Here is a 24,973-nt window from a genome sequence, read left to right as displayed (position 1 = left end):
AGAAATCCACACTCTCCAACCTCAATCTGCTGTACCTCAACTTCAACATAGATAACTGTGTCATCCCAGTATTATCTTCAGTTAAAACACTGGGGGTTCACATAGACGCTACCCTATCTATGGACAAACAAGTCAGCACCATAGTCTCGGCCTCCGCACAGAGTACTAAACTCATCAATGCAATAAAACCATTCCTAACCAAGGGAAACTGCCTCTCCATCGCGAGAGCAACCATAGGAGCCAAACTAGATTACTGTAATGCGCTCCTAGCCGGCACCTCCAAAAAAACTATCTAGGCTCCAAACTACTCAAAACAATGCTCTTAGAGCAGCCCTCAGCATACCGAAAAGAGACCACATCACACAAGCCAGGAAGACAGCTCACTGGCTCCCAGTAAAGGACCGCATCTCCTTCAAAATTCTCACAACCACTCATAAATGTATCAACCTCTCAGCACCCTCATACCTATCCGACACCTTATGTAGATCTCAATCCACCAGACCAACCAGACGACAATATACCAATCAACTAAGGATACCTCGCATCAATAGGACAAAGGCAGGAGGTATAGGCTTCCCATTCATCACACCTAAGCTCTGGAACTCACTCCCCACTGACCTCAGAGCTGAAACATCGCTCTTCTCCTTACGCAAAAAGCTCAAAACTGCACTCTTTAACTAACCATGCTCTCCTAGTTACCTGCCTCTCAATGCATGTATGTAATAAAAGAATAATCTCGTCCATTGTAACATCGACAGACTTGAACTGTATGTAACTAAGTATAAGCAACAATGTAACAAGCGCCACGATGCCTTCGGTCTGCTGTGCGCTCAACCAATGCGAATAAATAAATAAATAAATACATTCATGGAATAAATGTGCACCGAAAAGGGGAGCGCAAGCGTGAAAGTCGCAGCGCACATGTGCTAAAGCCACGCACGCAGCTGTTCATTGATTCATGGAATGCGCTACGCGTGTATAACCTGGGATGTGCGCATAAATCCGTGGGTGACGCATGCGGGCACACACGTCACTAAACGGTGTGCGCGATGCGCACAGGGAAAGCGCACATCATGTAGCGCACACAAGAAAATTGTTCGGAACACGGGGCGTGACACGTGGAATGGGGAACAATGTCTGAAAATGTGGGGGTTGCGGAGAAGTACAGGAGGTAAATGCTGGCAACACCCACACATGCGCTAACAACACGTATTCATGGAATCGAACAGGGGAAACCCGTGCGCCAAAAAAGAAGCCTATCTGGAAACATGTACGCCAGCAGGAAGCAGGCGTAAGTGGCCCCGCGCAGCATAAAAGTGCGCGCAAAGAACAAAAAGAACAAACAAGCTCATACGCTATGATGAATATACCGTTCCTCGCAGCAGTGGTCGTGGGACACCGCAGGAGGAGGAGGATAGCCAGGCACTGCATTTTTTTACAGGACCAGCCTTTTTGGGATGCCTGATGACCAGGTGTATGGGAGGTACAGGTTTCCACGACTATTAATCCTAGAACTGGTCAGTAAGTGGGAGGATGACCTCACATCACCCACGCTGTTCTCCCAAGCACTGAGCCCCTTGGAAAAGGTGCTCAATGTACTGCACTTCTTGGCTACTGGGTCATTTCAGCACACAAGTGCCATAGTTGGGGGTGTCTCACAGGCCACGCAGTCACGCTGCCTACAACAGGTGTTGGCCATCATGACTGCACGCCCCTCAGTCCACAGGCGCATATACATGCCCAGAACACCTGCAGAAATGCAGGCTGTCGTCGAGGACCTTTACGGGGTGGCACAATTCCCCAAAGTGCTAGGTGCCATTGATTGCACCCATGTGGCTCTACGTCCTCCCAGGGCCAGTGAGCACATTTATCTTAACCGCAAGCACTGTCATTCCATCAACATGCAGGTTGTATGTGATGCCAAGGGAATCATCACCTCAGTATATGCCAATTATTCAGGGTCCAGCCATGATAGTTTCATATTCCGAATGTCACCCCTAAACTGGGACCTGGAAGCTGGGCGGCATGGCGACACATGGCTAATTGATGAGTATAAATGCCTCTGCACATGCATGCATGTCCGACACTGAGAAATGGCAAAACCCCACTAATGACAACCATTATCACCTCCCCAGGGGACAGTGCTTACCCTCTGAGCACCTACATGATGATGCCAATACAGAACCCCACCACACTGTAACGACTGGTAGGGGGTGTCTGTACTTCCGCTCTCTATATGGTAGAGGAGAGGCACAGGAGACCCCAGCCAAGATTCTCTATAAGGTAGCAATGGATGAGCAATCAAGGCCTAGCTTCTCAGGAGGTGATGCGGCTGGTTCTTAAGTACAGTGTAGTCCCCGAACCCCCACAAAGGAATGTCCACACACTGTATTACTGAAAACACAGTCTTTATATAATTAATATTCAAGGGTATGTACACGATCACAATAACGCACCTTGTACTCGAAAGTCATTAATGATAAATATATACAATTCTAAAGTGGTACCACTAATGTTATCAAATCTCATTAAAGTGCGTCAACTGTACGGTTAAAATGTCACAGAGATTAATAACGAGGAAACCAGCAATACAGAGAGATAGGAAGGAATGCAAGATGGTTGAAACAATAGGCAGAATACTGGCCCTGTACCCTAGACACAGTTCTGTGTGGAGATCCCCCCACCTGGGCAACCTGTAAAATAAGATATATCGCACAAGCCCAGTCCATATGTTCAATAGTCTCATTTCTTCCTATTAAGGTTTTTACCCCCCCCCAATGTACCTGGTGGAGTAGAGTTCTCCGACGATGCGTCGACCGATCCTTCTTGAGTGCCTCCCTTTCAGGCGGGAGCCACAGATCGTCGAAAGGTGTCGGGGAACTTGGCGTTCGGTGTCGGTGGAATCGACGGCCCTTCTTGAGTGCCCTCCCTTTAAGGATGGGGTCACGGGTCGTCAAACATCCGACGGTGAACAGGTGGAACTACGGCAGTGAAGTGGCAGCTTCGTTCCTAGTGGTGCTCGTCGACGACAGAGCGTTGGCGTCCTGCAAGGAATGAGGCGTGCGGGGCACCTCGGTAACGATAGTTCTGGACCGCAAAGAGATGATGAAGAACTGTGGCCCAGCAAGGGTGTCGGGTCGTCAGTGTCTCTGTGGTCTTTAGGTGGCGGGAAACCCACTGGTGGATGCTCCTCGGCGCGTCGACGGTCGGGCCTTCTCCAGCGGGAGACAAGCGGATGACGATGCAGGCGAGAGCGTCCGATGATCAATGAAAGTTCTTAGGCAAACGGAAGCACGCCGGCTCCGGTCGGCGACGGCGGTCGTTGACAGTGGTGGACAACAGTCCGAGTGCTTCTCCTTGGAGTTCCGCAGCAGTCCCCGTATCGGGTCGGCAGCCTGTCGAAGGTCTGTCTACCAGGGAGCTTTGGCAAAGATCAGCTGTGCAGGAAGGTCCCTCGTAGCTCGGGAAGAGGGCGCCTTACCAGGTCCTCTCTGGGTCAGTCCTTGGAGGCACAGCAGCTTTCAGATTGTGAAGGAGAGCAACAGCAATTCTTTTCGTCCAGCCGGGCTTCAAGGTCAAGCGTCAGTTAATCCACTTACTCGTCGTAGTGGACTTCAGCTTCTGAACACGATTCCTAGCAGAGAGGTCCCCAGATATACTGTTGATCTCCCATTCATTCCGCTGGGTCACACTCAAGCATCCAATCACGACTACGGGCATTCAGGCAGGCAGGCAGCCTATCAGGCACACGAGGTATTCAGGCCATTCACTTCTCTCCAGACACTCACAACAAGTTATGTGTATTGGGACAAGTACCGAGCCATTCAACACTCCAAGCTGTATTCATACCGGTTTCGGGCAGGGCTGTCTCAGTCATTGTGTCAACCACCAGATACTAGACATCCACAACACAGAATGCATGTTCATCACGCACTCTATTCACCAAGTTCCCACCCACAGGAGGTACCCACAACATACATCACCGGGAAGGCTCCAGCTAATCAATGCCGGGCCTTCACAACAACAGCATATATGGCATTTCCACCCAACCGCCAGTCAGGGGGAAGGGACAGAGTCAGGGCTTCCCAGGACTTTGGGAAAACAAGGTAATGGGTAATAGAAAGCAAGAGGCCACAGGGGCCATCTTGTTTTCCATCAGAAATCAACTGATCCCAATGGCAGGGGTGGGGTATCCGAAAATGGAGGATACTCTGTGCACCTGTCAAGTTCAGCATGTGCTCTGCAGGCCACCCATAGGTGCCCAAAACATACACTAGGGGCACAGGGTTGTACCCCCACCCATGGGTGCCATAGGGTAGCCCACAGGTCCGTTCACCAAACCAAAAGAAAGAGAGCTGCACCGCCAGGAGTCCCACATGAACTCCTGTGCGGAAAACATGACAGAACACACGATAAAAAGCAGTAAAGGACAAGGATACGGAGGCCCTGTCCCTCCGATGCATTTCCAGCATCACAGTCGCCCCCCCCCCCAGACTGAGGTGGAGGGTGCCTAATCTCCCACGGGATAGACACCCTCATCCAGACGGTCAACATACCTTCTGGAAAGGCCATCTGCATTATCGTGACTCTTCCGTGGTCTGTGCTCTATGGTGAAGTCTAGCCCTTGCAGGCTAATAGACCACCAGAGCAGTTTCGGGTTCTCACCCTTCATCTGCATAAGCCACTTCAGGAGCTTATGATCTGTTTCGACCTTGAAGGTAGACCCCGTAAGGTAGGGCCTAAAATGCCTAAGGCTCCAAACTATGCTAAATTATTCCTTTTCAACAGAAGCCCACCTAAGCTCTCTACCCTTGAGTTGTCTACTGATGAATATGATAGGATGTTCACTCTCTTTATCATCTAACTTGGACAAGACTGCTCCAATTCCGGTGTCGCAGGCATCCGTCTGGACGATAAAGGGTCGGCTGTAGTCAGGCGCACACAACACGGGTGCCCGACACAGACTTTCTTTCAAGCCATCAAAGGCCCTCTGACAGTCTTCAGTCCAATTGACCTTCCTAGGCTGCTTGGGTGAAGTCAGAGCTGTCAGTGGTGCAGCTATGGTTCCATAGTCTGCCATGAAATTGCGATAGTACCCGGTGAGGCCCAAAAAGGCTCTCACCTGGGTTTCAGTAGTGGGAGTCTCCCAGTCCTGTACATCCTGTACCTTACTGGGGAGAGGTTGGATTTGACCACCTCCTACCTCATGACCAAGATACGTGACTTTGCCCTGAGCTATCTGGCACTTGGTGGCCTTGATAGTGAGGTTAGCCCTCTTTAAGGCCTGCAACACTCTACCCAGATGTGTCAAGTGCTCTTCCCAAGTTGAACAGTAGATGGCAATGTGGTCTAAATAAGCCACACAAAAGGCTTCCAGCCCACTGAGAGCATGATTGACCAATCTTTGGAAGGTGGCAGGGGCATTCTTTAGCCCAAAAGGCATGACCCTAAACTGGTAGAGTCCCTCTGGTGTTGAGAACGCCGTCTTTTCCTTGGCATGGTCCGTCAGAGCTATTTACCAATAGCCTGAGGTGAGGTCAAAGGTGCTCACAAATTTGGCAGCACTTATGGTGTCCACAAGCTCATCAGCCCTCGGCAATGGGTGCGCGTCAGTTTTGGTGACGGCATTGTTTCCTCGGTAGTCCACACAGAACCTCCAATCCTTGGTACCTGCCTGGGAACTTGCTTTGGGGACAAGGACCATGGGACTGGACCAGGGACTGGTTGAGGGTTCAATAACTCCCAGATCGAACATCTTGGCGACCTCAGCCTGGATGTGGTTCTTAACCGTATCTGACATTCGGTAGCTCCTGCTCTTGACAGGCACGCTGTCACCAGTGTCAATCTCGTGCTTACACCACGGTGTAAAAGGCCTGGCGTCAGCGAAAACAGAGAGGCATACTGCTGGAGCAAAGTCCTGCAGGCCCTCTGCTGCTCGGTTGTCAAATCTGGAGAGAGCTGCACTCCCTCCACTGAGCCATCCTGAGGGTCGCTATGCAGCAAATCAGGAAGGGGATCACTCTAATCCTCTTCTTGCTCTGAAGCTAGCAAGAGACATGAGACTTCTGCTCGCCTGTGGAAAGGCTTGAGCCTATTGACATGGAATACATGAGGGGCTACCCCTGGGACTCACATGTCAACCAGATAGTTGACCTCACCCATCGTGGAGATTATCCGAAAGGGTCCAGTCCATTTATCTGCCAATGCCCGAGGCTTGGTAGGCTCCATCACGAGGACCTCCTGTCCAGGAGTCCAATCCACTTGCAATGCTTTAAGGTCATGCCAGTATTTGTTCAATTCCTGGCTGGCCTTGAGATTCGCCATTGCTTGACCCATCATCTGTGTCATCCTCCGTCTGAGGCCTAACACATAGTCCCCCACTTGCTTGGCGGGACTGGGAGGGGTGGCTTCCAAGCCTTCTCTGATCAAGGCAAGGGGCCCCCTCACGGGATGTCCAAAGAGCAACTCAAAGGGGCTGAAACCAACACCCTCTTGAGGTACCTCTCTGTAAGCAAACAGCAGGCATGGCAGGAGGAGATCCCATTTCCTCCTTTGGGGCTCTTCCAAAGCACCTAGCATGCCCTTGAGAGTTTTATTAAATCTCTCAACCAGACCATTGGTCTCAGGTGGTAAGAGGTGGAGAACTTGTAGGTTACCCCGCACTCTTTCCACATGGTTTTCATGTAACTAGACATGAAATTGGATCCTCGGTCAGAGACAACCTCCTTGGGGAATCCAACATGGGTGAAAATGTCCAAGAGGGCCCGGGCAACCACCTTGGCCGTAACAGTCCGAAGGGGTATAGCCTCAGGGTACCTGGTGGCATGATCTACCAAAACCAGGATGAACCAATGTCCACCTGACGTGGGAGGGTCAAGGGGACCGACGATGTCGATGCCCACCCTCTCAAACGGTGTGCCAACTACTGGCAATGGCTGCAGTGGGGCAATGACACTGCCTCCAGTCTTGCCAGACAACTGACAAGTTGGGCAGGTCCTCCAGTGGGAGTCCACTTCTACTCCCATTCGAGGCCAGTAAAAATGGGCAGAGAGCCTCTGCTTAGTCTTCTTGGTACCAAGATGACCAGCCAAGGGCACCTCATGTGCCAACTGCAGTAGGAAGGGCCTGTAAACCTGGGGTACCACCAACCTCTTGAGGGCACCAGGTTCATGCTTAGTGGGCTCACTAACAAGGAGCTTACCCTCCCAATAAATCCGGAAAGTCCTAGGCACCTCTCCTTGTGCCTGGGACAGGACCTGTTTCCTCAGACCCTCGAGAGAGGGACACTCTCTCTGTCCTTTACAGAAGTCTGCCCGGGAGGGTCCCCCTTCAGCTAACAAGCATTGAAGATCGGGATGATCCTCCGGGTTGAGAACCTCTCCCGCAGGAGAGTCTTCTTGCTCTTCTCCCACAGGAGTTGAGACGTGGTTTACCACTGGACCCAGCCCTTCCGGAGAATGGATCCCAATGGGTGCTGTAGGAACAGCAGGAAGCGAAGAAGCTCCCTCCACAGAGGTGGCCTTCTTGCTCTTCCTTTGTCGTGCCTTAGGCTGTGCCTTCGGCACGGGTACCTGACTCACAGCCAGACCCGGTATCACCTGTGATCTAGTGACCGCAGCAGCAGTCATGGGAAGACCATCCGCAATCAATCCCAACTCGACTAGATAGTTACCTAACAGAATGTTAGCAGGGACAGCGTCCTGAACCAGGACAGGAAGCTTTGCTGTCTTGTCTCCAATTACGAGTGTGACTCGGGCTACAGGCGATAATTTGGGAGGCCCACCAGCTAACCTGGCGGTTCTCAGAGGAGCATCTACATAGTCCTCTGGCTTGAGCAGGGTCCTGTCCACCACTGTCATGCTTGCCCCAGTGTCTCTCAAACCAGAAGAAGGTTGGCCTTTCAGGAGGACACTTCTCAAAAATCTACGGGTGTTCTGTGGGATAGTCGCCAGTACTTCCGCGTCCTGGTCCCAGTCCGCAAGGGACACTAAGGAAATCTCTACGGGATCACCAAAGGTGATCCCTGTAGAGGAGGGGAGGACAGTGGCCTCCACCTCAGACATGGGGTAAGGGTAGGTCAGGCTGACAGCCTGTACTTCGAGTGCCTTACCTTTACACTTGGAGTCACCCCTTTTGTGATCCAGAGCCCCATAGTCCCAACAAGTGCCGGGAGTGCGGGGTACGGTACTGGAACCACTGGGAGCCTGCTTTGCAGCAGGTGGACCACTACTCTTATTCCCACCCACAGATGACTTATCCCCACTAGATTTTTGGGTCTTAGGAGAGGATGGTTTAGGTTTATTCGACTGTGACTGCTTTTGGGACTCCTCTGCTTTCTGAGAGGCCCCTTTTTCTTTGTCCTTGTCCTTCCCACTGGAGTCCTTAGGGGACACCCGGTGGGAGACCCACTTGTCAGCCAACCGAGCCAGCTTTAAGGGATCCAAAATGTTCTGGTCAGCAACATACTGATGCAGCTCCGGTGAACAGGCTTCAGAAAAATGCTCAAAAAACAATAGGTGGGACAATTCAACGAAAGTTTTCACCTTGTAACCATCAATCACCCCATCATATTCATGTGCGCAGTACTCACCCCGTCAACCCAAGACACATTCTCTCTTTTCTTAAAATCCCTGAACCTATTAAGGTATTGGGTAGGCATCTTGCCAAACTTGGCAATCAAAGCAGATTTCATACACTCATACTGACCCCTTTCTTCCACACTCAGCTTCAGAATACAGTCATATCCAGTTTGAGGCACTCTGCTTAGCAAACAGATAGCCCAATCTCTTTTGTCACCATCATGAATTGCACATGCCATTTCAAACGCTTCAATCCATTGGAGGATATCAGAACCCTCCGAAAACACACCAACCCAATCCTTCATAAATTTAGTTGCTGGGGACCTGACACTCTCACTGGGTTTTGCTGAAGTCTCCATTCGAGCTTTCTCTAGCTGGATTCTCTGACATTCAGTGTCCTTGTCTTTGAGTTCAAGATCCCTATTCTTGAGTTCAACCTGTTGATCCAGCTCCTCTTTCTTAAGCTCAGCATCTATTTCCAACTTGCGATATTCAAAGGCCAATTTCATCCTTAATAATTCAAGTTCCAAGGAATTGCTGGGGTTCAGAACAGAGGCAGCAGGAATGGCGGCATTCCCAGAAACAGATTCAGTAGAAACCCCAGGGGCAGAGTTCTCATTGGTTGCATTCCCCCCTCATCAAGAGTTTCACCATCGGTCTGGTAGTCCACCAGGGCAGCTATCAGCTCAGCCCTAGACTTATCCACAAAGTCTTACTCCATGGCTTCACAAGCACTCTGGAGAGCCTCTAAGCTCATCCGAGTCAATTTACCATTCGCAATAGACCCCATTGCTTGTAATGCAGTTATTTTATACACACCCAAACCTTAATTTAATAAAGTGCAGATATTTTGTAAGTGGCACGGTTATACACTGATTCTTAAAACCATAAGCATCCCACCCCTGCCACCAGTGTAAAGACTGGTAGGGGGTGTCTGTACTTCCACTCTCTATATGGTAGAGGAGAGGCACAGGAGACCCCAGCCAAGATTCTCTATAAGGTAGCAATGGACGAGCAATCAAGGCCTAGCTTCTCAGGAGGTGATGTGGGCTGGTTCTTAAGTACAGTGTAGTCCCCGAACCCCCACAAAGGAATGTCCACACACTGTATTACTGAAAACACAGTCTTTATATAATTAATATTCAAGGGTATGTACACAATCACAATAACGCACTTTGTACTCGGAAGTCAATAATGATAAATATATACAATTCTAAAGTGGTACCACTAATGTTATCAAATCTCATTAAAGTGCATCAACTGTACGGCTAAAATGTCACACAGATTAATAACGAGGAAACCAGCAAAAGAGATAGGAAGGAACGCAAGATGGTTGAAACAATAGGCAGAATACTGGCCCTGTACCCTAGACACAGTTCTGTGTGGAGATCCCCCCACCGGGGCAACCTGTAAAATAAGATATATCGCACAAGCCCCGTCCATATGTACAATAGTCTCACTTCTTCCTATTAAGGTTTTTACCCCCCCAATGTACCTGGTGGAGTAGAATTCTCCGACAATGCGTCGACCGATCCTTCTTGAGTGCCTCCCTTTCAGGTGGGAGCCACGGATCGTCGAAAGGTGTCAGGGAACTTAGCGTACGGTGTCGGGGAATCGACGGCCCTTCTTGAGTGCCCTCCCTTTAAGGCGGGAGTCACGGGTCGTCGAACATCCGACGGTGAACAGGTGGAACTACGGCAGTGAAGTGGCAGCTTCGTTTCTAGCGGTGCTCGTCGACGACAGAGCGTTGGCGTCCTGCAAGAGGAAGGGGCACCTTGGTGACGATAGTTCTGGACCGCAAAGAGATGATGAAGAACTGTGGCCCTTCAAGGGTGTCGAGTCGTCGGTGTCTCTGTGGTCTTTAGGTGGTGGGAAACCCACCGGTGGATGCTCCTCGGCGTGCCGACGGTCGGCCCTTCTCCAGCGGGAGACAAGCTGATGACGATGCAGGCGAGAGCGTCCGATCATCAATGAAAGTTCTTAGGCAAACGGGAGCATGGCAGCTGTGGTCGGCGACGGCGGTTGTCGACAGTGGCGGACAACAGTCCGAGTGCTTCTCCTTGGAGTTCCGCAGCAGTCCCCGTATCGGGTAGGCAGCCTGTCGAAGGTCTGTCTACCAGGGAGCTTTGGCAAAGATGAGCTGTGCACGATGGTCCCACGTAGCTCGGGAAGAGGGCGCCTTAGCAGGTCCTCTCTGGGTCAGTCCTTGGAGGCACAGCAGCTTTCAGATTGTGAAGGAGAGCAACAGCAATTCTTCTCATCCAGCCGGGCTTCAAGGTCAAGCGTCAGTTAATCCAGTTACTCGTCGGAGTGGACTTCAGCTTCTGAACACGATTCCTAGCAGTGAGAGGTCCCCAGATATACTGTTGATCTCCCATTCATTCCCCTGGGTCACACTCAAGCATCCAATCACGACTACGGGCATTCAGGCAGGCAGGCAGCCAATCAGTCACATGAGGTATTCAGGCCATTCACTTCTCTCCAGACACTCACAACAAGTTATGTGTATTGGGACAAGTACCAAGCCATTCAACACTCCAAGCTGCATTCATACCGGTTTCGGGCAGGGCTGTCTCAGTCATTGTGTCAACCACCAGATACTAGACATCCACAACACAGAATGCATATTCGTCACGCACTCTATTCACCCAGGTCCCACCCACAGGGGGTACCCACAACATACATCACCCGGAAGGCTCCAGCTAGTCTGGCCGGGCCTTCACAACAACAGCATATATGGCATTTCCACCCAACCGCCAGTCAGGGGGAAGGGACAGAGTCAGGGCTTCCCAGGACTTTGGGAAAACAAGATAATGGGTAATAGGAAGCGAGAGGCCACAGGGGCCATCTTGTTTTCCATCAGGAATCAACTGATCCCAATGGTAGGGCCGGGGTATCCCAAAATGAAGGATACTCTGCGCACCTGTCAAGTTCAGCATGGAGCTGCTACCAGCCCATACCCTGCTCTGCGGGCCACCCACAGGTGCCCAAAAACATACACTAGGGGCACAGGGTTGTACCCCCACCCATGGGTGCCATAAGGGTATCCCACAGGTCCGTTCACCGAACCAAAAGAAAGAGAGTTCCACCGACAGGAGTCCCACATGAACTCCTGTGCGGAAAACATGACAGAACACACGATAAAAAGCAATAAAGGACAAGGATACGGAGGCCCTGTCCCTCCGATGCATTTCCAGCATCACACACACCACCCGAGGTAAGATACAACACAGCCCATATTTCAACCCGGGGCTAAGTGGAACGCACATTCGGAGTGCTGAAGTCACGCTTTCGCTCCCTTGACCGCTCTGGGGGGCAGCTGCTATATGCGCCCCAGTAGTGTGCAGGATCATTGTGGCAGCATGTGTCCTGCACAACGTTGCAGCCCGTGGTGCGTGCCGGTGGTCATGGTGGTGCCCCCATATCCCCAACCACATGCACGGCCGCTGCGCATGGGAGGTGAAAGGGCACGTGGTGAGGCAGCCCGTACCCAGCTTGTAGCAAATTTCTTCACCTAAAATCCCACCCCTGCGGAGTGCACACAGGCCTGGCACATACCAGCTGACAATTTATGATGATGACAAAAGGGACAGTCAACTGTCACAACCATACCACCCTGAGATTGTTCACCTGGAAGTGCTATATTGTGTGCATCCTTACCTACTTAAACACACCCAATGCTGTGTCAGTAAAAGGCACACATTCATGAAGCATGAAGGACTACCACCTTGCAAAACACTACAAACAAATAGTTGCATGTCACCCAACCCCTCCCTAAACCCATCTCAGCTACCCAACACACCATGACATGGCATGCGATGTGAAAGCAACCAAATGAATGCACACCACATGACACAAGTTTCACAAAGTGCACTGTCCCAAATGGAAACAGTCCACAGACAATTGCCTCTCACCAAAGAAAAAAAAACAGCACACATTAATAAATACTTACCAGGAAGACAAAACATCAGTACAGGATCCAAAAGTGGCAACATATGAAAAAATTAATGTAGTGTAAGTGTCACAACCTGACTAAGGCAGCACATCAACCCTTCCCAACTGCAGAGTGTTGCTGGTAGGCAAATGTGGCAATGTACAGCATACAACATGAACTGCATCTGCAAAGGAGACGGGCTCGGTAAAACATGAAAAAGCTACATGTATACATGCAAAAAGTCCTGTATGTAAAACCATATACAAATCCACCCTGCAGTGGAGAAATGAACAACAATCCCCACTAGGGATGTATACACAGTTTGGACTACAGACTACCCACACAAATTATGGGAGCCCAATGCCTCTGTGTAAGTTACTGTCACTTGGTCACACCCTTTGCGAGCCCATGGAAAGGGGAAGCAGGAGGGGTGTGTGTGTCAGGAACCCAAGTTTCTAACCCAAAGATAGGACAAGCCTGCATGTGCCCAGCTTGAATACACAGTGGATGCTTACGGAGCCACACAAAGCAACACACTGTAACATTATTTCACAATCTGAAAGAAAATGGTTATGAACAAAAATGTAAATGCAAATCAAATATAGAAAAAGCAAAAGTAAATGTAGAGTAAAAGTAACAAATTAAATGATAAAGTACACACCAGAAGCATAACCAAATAAAAATACATGAATGAAAATCAAAATAACAAATCAAGAATCAAAATAAAATGAAAATAATAAATATAAAAAAGAAGAAGAAATAAAGATAACAAATGAATAAAATACTAATTTCATTTAGCAAATCGGAATGAAATGTGAAAAAACTAAAAAAAAAATGGCCATGTGTAGACCGGGGTGGGGGGGTCACCCAGGAAGGACAAGGTACAGGGTGCACCCCAACACCCACATGGTGGATGTTGAGAAAAAAAAACCTCCATGGGCTCATGGCCTGCAGGGCTACCCTAAAGTGGGAGTACTGCTGTCGCTGTCATCACCCTCTGGTGGTACATCAGAAGGTGGCCGTGATATGGAAGGCAGACCACACAAAGCCCTGGCATGCTCCTCCATGGCAGCAAGCATGCAGGTCTGAAAGGTTTGGTTGTACAGGATGATGGTACAGAGATCCTCATGCAGCACCTCACGGGTAGCAAGCATTTCTGCCTGCAAGGCCTCTCGTGATGCCCGGATCTCCTCACGCGTTGCCTGGAGCTCAGCTGAGAGTGTGCGTGTCAGCTGCTCCAGCTGATGTTCTGACCTTGTACTACGGGACACCTCAAGTTCACCCAGAGTATCTCTGAGGGACCTGTGTTCTAACCTCAGGGCCTCCGTGTGGGCCTGTGACTCTGCAGATATGGCTGTGAGCAGAGTCTCCAGTCCAGCCCGTTGGTCCCGGTTGGACACCAACATGTCCTCCCTGTGTGAGTGGCAAATGGACTCTGTTGCCTGCTGCTGGAGCCTTTCAGGGGGGAGAATGGAAGTGGCAACCCTATCTCACACGATGCCCCCTGTTGTGCTGCTATAGTGAACATGGAGTTCTCCCACACAGTATTGCCTGGTGGCGCACGACCACCGCGTTGGTGGGCACCACACCTGTTTTGGGCAAGGTGATGTGCACCTTGCTGTGCTGGCACTTCCTGAAGCTGCAGGACTGCATTCCTCCTTTGATCTGCTGGCCCAGGAACAGGAGCAAATATTGTGGAGTGTGACCTCTGCATACGTAACCGCCACAGGTGGACTTTCCAACACTGAATGCCCCATAGAGGGGTCTACCCCCAGTGCAGGTGGGTTGGACAAAACAGCATCCCTGCCAGAAACACTCACCTGCGACGGGACATATGTCTCAATGTCAGATTCAGCACGTGATTCATAGAGGTCTCCGGAGGTGTACCCAGATTCAGGTCTGTAGGAGTAATGGGTTTTCACCCACCACCACCCCACGTCCTCCACTGGTGCCTGGTTGTGGCTGTGAGTACTCCTGCCTCTGTGCCATCTCCTCCTCCTCAACAGCATCTAGTGCCTCGTCACCTGCAAAAACATAAAAGAAAAGTAATGAAAACAGGCATGAGCACCATAGCCCACACACAAAGGCATGGCGAGGCAGACATCCAGTACATAAATGACACATGTCACACATGACAATAACTCTGGCATACATGCACTGGCAATGAGTTGGAAGGGGAGGCAAAAAGCAGGCACTGAGGACTCCAAGATGGAAAAGCAACACATGTGTTGCATGCTGGATAGCACTGGCATCACACATTAGACTGTGAGTGGCATGGACAATCCAAATACATGACACATGCCAGCACACAGATGGCATGTAGAATAGCCATGGCAGATTTGAGAAGGACACCCAGATGGTAGCAAATAAGTACTGTCACCCATCCATGTGAGATGGACATCATGAAATAGAACATGCAAAATAGTGTGACAAAACATGTGCCACACGCTGCAACAAAGCCAGTGTTCATTAATGCAGTTATGGCAGGCACATGGATACATCAATGGTTGGTCACTTCGACATGACAGAAGACAATTGTCATGTTGAACACTCAAACAGGTGCACATTACTCAATCAGCCTGATTGATGAAATCATTCCCATAATAAGGAAACATATATGGGCCATTGTGGGGTGTAATCTATGTCTGAAGTATGTTACATTTGGGGCAGAAGGGCACAGAAATGTGTGGTAAACATGCACAGGATTTCATCAATCAGGCATAATGAACAGGGAAACAGTATGAACAATGTTGTGGCAAGATGGCAGTTGAAGGGCAAGTGCAGTAATCAGGTGCAAATTGTCAACTGCGGTCAGAACGGATACTTGAATACCCAAACCCAAGGCTGGGCTATGGTTTGCAAGCACCACATTGGTGACCCATATCAGTCATAACTACACAGCCTCACCTGGCACTCAATCAGAACACATCACCCAAGCAACATACACATGGTTTGCACACACATGCATGGCCACTCACCGGACATTGCCTCAAGATCTGGTAGGTCTCCCACGCCTTGGATCTGATCCTCTGTGATGAAGCCTCCAGCGATAGACCAATGTTCTGTGAGTATTTCCTCCTCTGGTGGAGGCCCACTGCCAGTCACCAGAGTAGAGGCATGATTGGAAGCCAGCTTGTTCTTTGCTCTGCGTTTGAGGTCATTCCACCGCTTAGAGCAATCATCAGCTGTGCCCCTCACAAATTCAAGGGCACTAATCTGGTCCGCGATGCACTGCCAGTGGGCCCTACGTTGAGCAGTTGTAGTCTTGCACCCTGCAGTCACCAGCATTTCGCGGCCATGGGCCGACACGTAGCCCACAAGTGCGACTAGTTCCACATCATTGAAACTACGTTTCCTTGACGTGCCAGAGGGGGGAGCCGTGTCTGGTGTCCCAGCCTGTACCGCAAGACCACCCTTCTTCCTCTTGGGAGGTGGTGCGAACCCTGAGTGGCTTACGCCACTCTGGTTGGCAGGGGCTTAAGCGCAGGTGGACTGGGCACTGGAAGTAGCAAAAGGCACGATGACCAAAGGTCTCACTGCAGGGATTGGCTGCTGGGTGATGTCGGCAGGACCAACCTCGGTGTGATGGACTTGGACCAACACTGTCCCGGCTGGGAGACTCAGAGCTGGGGTGGATTGAGCTGCAGCTGCCCCTGCAGCCTCCTCACCCTGGCTACTTGGGGCAGCAGATGACATTGCTGCCCCAGATCCACAGGGCCTGGTGACAGCAACTTTCACTTCCACACGTGGCTTTGACTTGGTGACACATAAGTCAGCCTGGGAGTCATCCTGTGCAGGTTCGGTTGACAATATGGGACGGGTTAACAAGGCCTGAGCTGGGATGGTGTCAGCTGCATCTCCCCGATGCATTGGGGGGGGCATAAGTGTCCCTGATTGGTCTTCCACACAGTGGCCTCTTGGGCCACCCTGCACATCCTGGCCACGTCCACTACCGTGCCCAGCTCTTGGAGGTCAGCCACCTTTGCCTCCCTTACCACTTGGTCACCTCCCAACCATGGGACTGATGTTCTTGTGCGAATGCGAGGTGCAGTAAACAATTGTCCTGGGCAATTGGGGTGAAAGGGGCAGGGTACTAGATGGAATACGTACCCTAGTGCTCTAGCAAGGCTGTCTGTGACGCCTGGGGGAAGATGCCGGGTCACGCAACACTCAAACACCCCGAAAACAAAATTTAAACTGCACACGACCCCTGGTAGACCACGTGCGTGGAATAAAGAACCCGCACTACGCTGTGGCACCCAGAAACACAAAAAGAAGTGTACACGTGGTACACGCAGGCTACAATGCCCTCTGAATGGATACTCGATACACGGGGGCAACCATAGTTGAAAAATACATGCGCGACTCACCGTCTGCTTTAGAAAAAGAATGTGAAAAAGACACACGTGTGAGCATTGGCAACACCCCCGCCAAAAGAAGAATTGAACGCTGTATGAGTATACAAGGAGTACGAACTGGAACCGTTGTGAAGTAATCGCGTGTGAACAGACAAGAAGTACAAGAATCACCCGCTCGCTCTCCACAAAAAGCACATACAAGAAAATGGCATCCTGCACTTAACCCAGCCCACACGTGCAATGTCACTTACGCGCATACGCGCTAGGGGCATTTCCTCCAATTACACGCAGTGACACCCGGACGTGCAGTTTTTGCACGTGTACAATCAACATGCACCCGTGTGGAGGGAAACCCCCGTGCCCAGTTACGTCACAGACGCGCTTACGCACTAAGGGCCTTTCCTCGAATTACACGCTGATGTGCACTTTTTTCACATGCCAAATCACTCCCTGTCAAGCTCGCCATGCAACAACACAAGGAAGATCACGCTCCTGCCCAGAAGGCCATTTGCCTGCCCCCCCAGAGCCCCGAGCATGCTCCCACCTGCCATCTGTTGCTGCCTGCCTGCTGCTGGCCACGTTCCCTGCTGTTTGGTGCCTGCACATCAGCCATCTGCAGGGGTCCAGTTGCTGTGACCACCCCTGCTGGAACAGAAGACTCCCGACTGGCATTCCATCGCTACAGAGCCCAGCCCCAGGACCCAGTTGCCCACCCACACCTGCCTCGGGGGTTGCCATGTCTGACAAAAAACCATCTGGCACCAGTGGCAACCCCCCAGCAGAGAGGCAGAGGGCTGCCAGCTTCAGTGCCAATGAAGTTGGCATCCTGGTGGAGCAAGTCCTGGGGCATTATGATGCCCTCTTTGGAAGTTCACGCACCAACAATGAAGGACGGAAAAGGATCTGGAAGGACATCGTGGCTGCCATCAACGTGGAGGCGGTGGCAGCCCGCGACATGCAACACATCCGGAAGCACTGGGAGGACTTCAGGTCCAGGACCCTCAGCAAGGCCAGGCGCCTCTTGAAGGCAAAGCATGCAGAGGGGTGCCAGGTCCGCCCTACCAACATCCAGATGAGGGTCCTGGAACGCATAAACCCAGCGCTCCACCTCCAGATCCTTCAGAGGCAGACCCATCTGGAGTCGAGCGGTAAGTGTACATGCGTACTGATTGGAAGCTGTTCATGTTGAGGTGTAGCAGGAGTGTGCAGGTTGGACATATGTCTTGGTAGGCCCATGTATGGATGTGTATGTACAGGCAAAACAATAGAGTTGATGGCTGGAAGGTTTAGAATAAATCTTGACCTCTGGCATTGCTCTGGGCAACCCTCCAGACCATCGTTCTTCTCCTGCCAAGCCATTTCAAAAGGGGAAAAACCATATGCAAATCAGGCCTGGTCCCACCCCCAAAGGGGTAGTCCAGACCGAACTGCTAGGTCACATCCCTTTTGCACGAGACCACAAGCATCCCCAGACATGTTTCAGCCTTGTTGGGCGTCATCAGTGAGAAGTAGCTTGGGTCTCTAGGCCCAGCAGGCAAGGGACCCACGTCTGGGCATACCCTTCCCACTCGGGGTGACAATAGCAAAACAATAGAGTTGATGGCTGGAAGGTTTAGAATAAATCTTGACCTCTGGCATTGCTCTGGGCAACCCTCCAGACCATCGTTCTTCACCTGCCAAGCCATTACAAAAGGGGAAAAACCATATGCAAATCAGGCCTGGTCCCACCCCCAAAGGGGTAGTCCAGACCGAACTGCTAGGTTACATCCCTTTTGCACGAGACCACAAGCATCCCCAGACATGTTTCAGCCTTGTTGGGCGTCATCAGTGAGGAGTAGCTTGGGTCTCTAGGCCCAGCAGGCAAGGGACCCACGTCTGGGCATACCCTTCCCACTCGGGGTGACAATAGCAAAACAATAGAGTTGATGGCTGGAAGGTTTAGAATAAATCTTGACCTCTGGCATTGCTCTGGGCAACCCTCCAGACCATCGTTCTTCGCCTGCCAAGCCATTACAAAAGGGGAAAAACCATATGCAAATCAGGCCTGGTCCCACCCCCAAAGGGGTAGTCCAGACCGAACTGCTAGGTCACATCCCTTTTGCACGAGACCACAAGCATCCCCAGACATGTTTCAGCCTTGTTGGGCGTTATCAGTGAGGAGTAGCTTGGGTCTCTAGGCCCAGCAGGCAAGGGACCCACGTCTGGGCATACCCTTCCCACTCGGGGTGACAATAGCAAAACAATAGAGTTGATGGCTGGAAGGTTTAGAATAAATCTTGACCTCTGGCATTGCTCTGGGCAACCCTCCAGACCATCGTTCTTCGCCTGCCAAGCCATTACAAAAGGGGAAAAACCATATGCAAATCAGGCCTGGTCCCACCCCCAAAGGGGTAGTCCAGACCGAACTGCTAGGTCACATCCCTTTTGCACGAGACCACAAGCATCCCCAGACATGTTTCAGCCTTGTTGGGCGTCAACATGTTTGGGGATGCTTGTGGTCTCGTGCAGAAGGGATGTCGCCTAGCAGTTCGGGCTGGACTGCCTCTTTTTGGGTGGGGCCAAGCCTGATTTGCATATTGTCTTTCCCTTCTGTAATGGCTTGGCAGGCGAAGAACGGTGGTCTGGAGGGTTGCCCAGAGCATTGCCAGTGGTTAAGATTAATTCTAAACCTTCCAGCCATCACCTCTTTGTTTTTGCTATGTCACCCCGAGTGGGACGGGTATGCCCAGACGTGGGTCCCGTGCCTGCTGGGCCTAGAGACCCAAGCTACTCCTCACTGATGAGCCCCAACAAGGGCGAAACATGTTTGGGGATGCTTGTGGTCTCGTGCAGAAGGGATGTCGCCTAGCAGTTCGGGCTGGACTGCCTCTTTTGGGGTGGGGCCAAGCCTGATTTGCATATGGTCTTTCCCTTCTGTAATGGCTTGGCAGGCGAAGAACGGTGGTCTGGAGGGTTGCCCAGAGCATTGCCAGTGGTTAAGATTAATTCTAAACCTTCCAGCCATCACCTCTTTGTTTTTGCTATGTCACCCCGAGTGGGACGGGTATGCCCAGACGTGGGTCCCGTGCCTGCTGGGCCTAGAGACCCAAGCTACTCCTCACTGATGAGCCCCAACAAGGGCGAAACATGTTTGGGGATGCTTGTGGTCTCGTGCAGAAGGGATGTCGCCTAGCAGTTCGGGCTGGACTGCCTCTTTTGGGGTGGGGCCAAGCCTGATTTGCATATGGTCTTTCCCTTCTGTAATGGCTTGGCAGGCGAAGAACGGTGGTCTGGAGGGTTGCCCAGAGCATTGCCAGTGGTTAAGATTAATTCTAAACCTTCCAGCCATCACCTCTTTGTTTTTGCTATGTCACCCCGATTGGGACGGGTATGCCCAGACGTGGGTCCCGTGCCTGCTGGGCCTAGAGACCCAAGCTACTCCTCACTGATGAGCCCCAACAAGGGCGAAACATGTTTGGGGATGCTTGTGGTCTCGTGCAGAAGGGATGTCGCCTAGCAGTTCGGGCTGGACTGCCTCTTTTGGGGTGGGGCCAAGCCTGATTTGCATATGGTCTTTCCCTTCTGTAATGGCTTGGCAGGCGAAGAACGGTGGTCTGGAGGGTTGCCCAGAGCATTGCCAGTGGTTAAGATTAATTCTAAACCTTCCAGCCATCACCTCTTTGTTTTTGCTGTGTATGTACAGGGACATGAGCCTGCCGCATGTGAGTCCAGTCATGTGTGAGGCACATCAATGGTGTATGTGTTCAAATGCATGGTGGCCAAATGCATGTGTGGGTGCACACATGTTTACATTTCTGTGTATGTATTGTGGCACGGTTGTGGTGTGACACATGGATGCTGGTTCCACCTTCATGTGTTTGCACAATGTCCATGTGCCTGTGTGCGTATTTGACATTTGTGCCACTGTGATACACCATGGATGCATGTGACACTGACATGTAGGAGGCTGATTGGCAGATGTGACATGGATGGCGATGATATCACTGCGACAGGTGGTGGAGATGTACAGATGCATGTATGTCTGGTGGTGTGTGTGCATGTGTTCTGCACTCCCCGTGTTGCATGTGACGTCAGGCTAACCTTTGGATGCTCATGCTATTGTATGTGTAATGATGGTGCTGCCTGCTGCAACATGCCTGTTAATTTATGCATGTGTGTGGGTTGAAATGATATGTGTGTTGGGGAGTGTGATGCCATGTGTGAAGTTTGACACTTCTACTCATGTGCAACTGTTGTGTGTATCAGACCATAGTACAGTGCCCTGATGCCTGTGTTCTGTCTCTCCCTGTCTGCAGCGTCAACTGATGAAGAGGGCGGAGACGGTGCTGTGGAACACAGCGGCAGGGATCACTCCGCCAGCCGGAGACGCAAGGCCCAGCTCCCCTCCCAGGTTGTCATCTCGTCGGGGAGTGAGGAGTCTGGTGCCACATCCGTGACCGTAGCTGCCGAGGGTAGGTCCAAGAGGCGGAGGTCGGAGGTGGACTCCTCGGCAGCAGAAGGGGCAGACCCCACAGGGACCTATGGAGGAAGCCGGCATGGAGACATCCAGGTTGGTGGGGGGTTTGGTTGAGGAGGAGGCCGTGGAATGGCCACACACAGGGTCTGGAGGGGGGATTACACTGGTGCTAGTGGTGTAGTCCAGGGGCAGGGACAGGAGGCAGCACAGGCGGCCGCGGAGGTGCCTGTGTGTAATCCTGTCCCCGATCCTGTGACTGCATCATCCCGCACCAGCAGGGATGCCTTCATCCAGACCCGTTCTCAGGGAGGGGATGCGCAAACAACAACTGGCCTTCCACTCCCTGCGGATGTGGCAATCCGGGACCTTGTTGAGCCTGTCCTGGCTGGGGTGGCGTTGCGTCAACGTGGCATCTGGGATGACGTGCAGGGTTTTCGTGAGGACTATGCACGTTATTTGGAATGCCTCATTGACCACGTCGACCTACTAGGATGGGTCACCAGTGCTGGGTTCCTCCGACTGTTGGACCTTGTACTGACCCCCTCAACTGAACCCCCAATGCGCCAGTCATCCTCCGTGCCATCTTCCAGCCCAAGTATCACCTGGGCACCTTGTGGAGCTACCTCTGACCCAGCGGCCAGGCTGGTGGAGGACACATCCCTGCCACAGTCGGGAGTCGGAGGTCCAGCAGGGGTGGCCACCCCAACAACTGGACCCCAGCAGGAGGAGGACGTGCAGGCATCAACAGGCAGGGCACATGCACGGCAGCAGCAGGCTCAAGGTGGGAGCGATGATGGCTCGGGGCCATCAACATCAGAGGGGCAGGCATCGACCAGAGGGAAGGAGGACCCTGGATTGGGAGTGTCTTCCGTGTGGAAGTGGTTGGGCCAGCAAATAGATGCGGAGCGGCGGCGGGCGGAAGAGGCATGGCTCACTATGGTCAGGGTGGAGAACTCCATGCGCAGAGTGCTGAGGCAGGCTGAGTGCCTCGAGGAAATTTGCAGGGAGTTGGAGGTGGACATGGTGTTATCACTGCGAGACCTCGGGCCAGGGAACAGGCCCGCTTCCAGGACGTTGAACAGGAGTTTGATGATGCCCTGGCCCAGGAAATGAACAAGTGAGCCTTAGTACTTGCCCGCCGCCATTGTATATAATTCATTAGTGTTGGGTTTCCTTTCTATTTTTCTTTCATTTGGGGCGCATGGACTATGCCCCACCTTTTTGTATATAGTTATTTGTTAGGTAGGGTATTTTGTAGGTTTCCTTTGGATTGTTGGGCTCATGGACCCTGGAATTTTACATTGTATATATTTCTGGACTGGATTTGACTTCATTGATTTTTTTTTACCCATGGAGCGATGTTTTTCTTTTTTGTTTACCTTTGGATTTGGTTTGATGGACGAACGCTTTGGAGCCTTTTTCATTTGGATTTATTTGGGTTCAGCATTCATATATTTTTCATTCATTTTAGACATGCAGCCTTTTGTTTATTATTTCTTTTATTGTGTGATTTTCTTTCATTCCCTTGCTATTGTATTTAATACATATTGGTTTCATACTTCATTTGTGTGGTATTCTCTCATTGGTTTCATGCATGTCACGATGTGGGTTTTCTTATTCACTTGCACCCATTGTGTTTGTGTGACAGACATGTATTGATGTGCATACTTGTCATTTGGGATCTATCATGACATGGGGATTTCAATGTGAGGTGGATGGAATACTTGGTTGGGTGTTTGGACTGGGGTGGCGTGGGGTGGGATTTGGCTGGCCATAAGGGTCATGAGTGTGGATTGTGATGACATGTTGGGGGGGACATGAGTCAGGGCCTGCTGGCAGGTGCCTTTCACTGCTGGGTGGGTGGGGGTGCAGGGGGATCTGAGTCGGGGCCTGCTGGCAGGTGCCCGTCACTGCTGGGTGGGTGGAGGTGCAGGGGGACATGAGTCGGGGCCTGCTGGAAGGTGCCTGTCACTGCTGGGTGGGTGGGGGTGCAGGGGGACATGAGTCGGGGGCTGCTGGCAGGTGCCCCTCACTGCTGGGTGGGTGAGTTGGTGGGGGGACATGAATCGGGGCCTGCTGGCAGGTGCCCGTCAATGGTGGTAGGTGAGTGGGTGGGGGGACATGAGTCAGGGCCTGCTGGCAGGTGCCCGTCACTGGGGGTGGGTGGATGGGTGGGGGACATGAGTCGGGGCTCACAAGTGTGCTCACAAGTGCATGGTGCCATGTGGGTTGCCTGCAGGGCAAGCTGAGGGTTGTAGGGTAGTCCACTATGGTGTGGGCTGCCTGCAGGGCATGGGGAGGGGGGAAACCACACACCCGGGAGGTTCCACGATGCCAAATCGCATGTGAAACTCCCCGCGTACCCCCAAATACACGTACCCCGCTCTCACATGGAGTATCGTGTGTGAAACTTCCCACGCACCCCTGAAATACATGTACCATGCTCGCCCAAGGCCTATTGCGTGTGAAACACCCCGCGCACCCCCGAAATACACATATCCCGCTCGCACAAGGCCTATCGCGTGTGAAACTCCCCGCGCACCCCACAAATAGAGGTACCCTGCTCACACAGGCCCTATCGCGTGTGAAACTTCCCGCGCACCCATGAAATTCACGCAGGCTGCCCATACACCCTCCCCTGCCCCACAGGCAGCCATCCACCCTGGCCATGCCCCACAGGCAGCCCTCACCACAGGGGGGACTTTTTCCACACAATTTACCTGACACGAGTGGGGTACGTGTATTCTGAGGGGTGCACGGGGAGTTTTACACGCGATTTCGCTAGCGCGAGAGCGGTACGTGTATTCCGAGGGGAGCGCGGGGAGTTTTACACGTGATTTCCCTAGCGCGAGAGGGGTACGTGTATTCTGAGGGGTGCGCAAGGGAGTTTTACACGCGATTTCGCTAGCGCAAGAGGGGTACGTGTATTCCGAGGGGTGCGCGGGGAGTTTTACACGCGATTTCACTAGCGTGAGAGTGGTACGTGTATTCTGAGGGGTGCGTGGTAAGTTTTATATGCATTTTCACTAGCGCAAGAGGGGTACATGTATTCCGAGTGGTGCGTAGGGAGTTTTACACGTGATTTTGCTAGAGCGAGAGGGGTACGTGTATTCTGAGGGGTGCGCAGGGAGTTTTACACGTGTTTTCGTGGTTGGGGGGCTGTATGCTGGTCCACCTGCCTTTGCGCCATATACTGGATTTTTGCACTGTTCATGGTGCACGGGGCAGGGTTGGGGGCATAACTGGCGCTGCTGCAGGATTGCTGCGCCACTCTGCACCAGGCTGGTTATGGATGTTAAAATCCATGAATACGCTGTGCGCTGAAATGGGTTTTGGCACACACTGCTGGCGCAGGCAACCGCACACGCACACTGTGCGCCAGCCGCGTGCGCCACTTGTGCACTGATTTCTATGCATTACCCCCTGTATGTACATCCTATGCACTATAATGTATGAAATGCTATTATGCTTAAAATGTGGATAAATAGGGAGCAGTGGTTACAAAAATGACAGAATGAGTGAAGAGAATAACAATTTGCACATTTTAATTAGTAATATGGGTACATTAAAATTTGGAAAGCACACAGCTTTGCAAGTGATACTTTATCATATCAGATGGGAAAAATGACAGTAAGCCTTTATTGCA

The sequence above is a fragment of the Ambystoma mexicanum genome, chromosome 8, assembly GCF_040938575.1.
Source record: "Ambystoma mexicanum isolate Mex_15411 chromosome 8, UKY_AmexF1_1, whole genome shotgun sequence".
NCBI lineage: Eukaryota > Metazoa > Chordata > Amphibia > Caudata > Ambystomatidae > Ambystoma > Ambystoma mexicanum.
The sequence above is the reverse complement of the archived record's forward strand: the minus strand, read 5'-3'. Positions refer to the sequence as shown.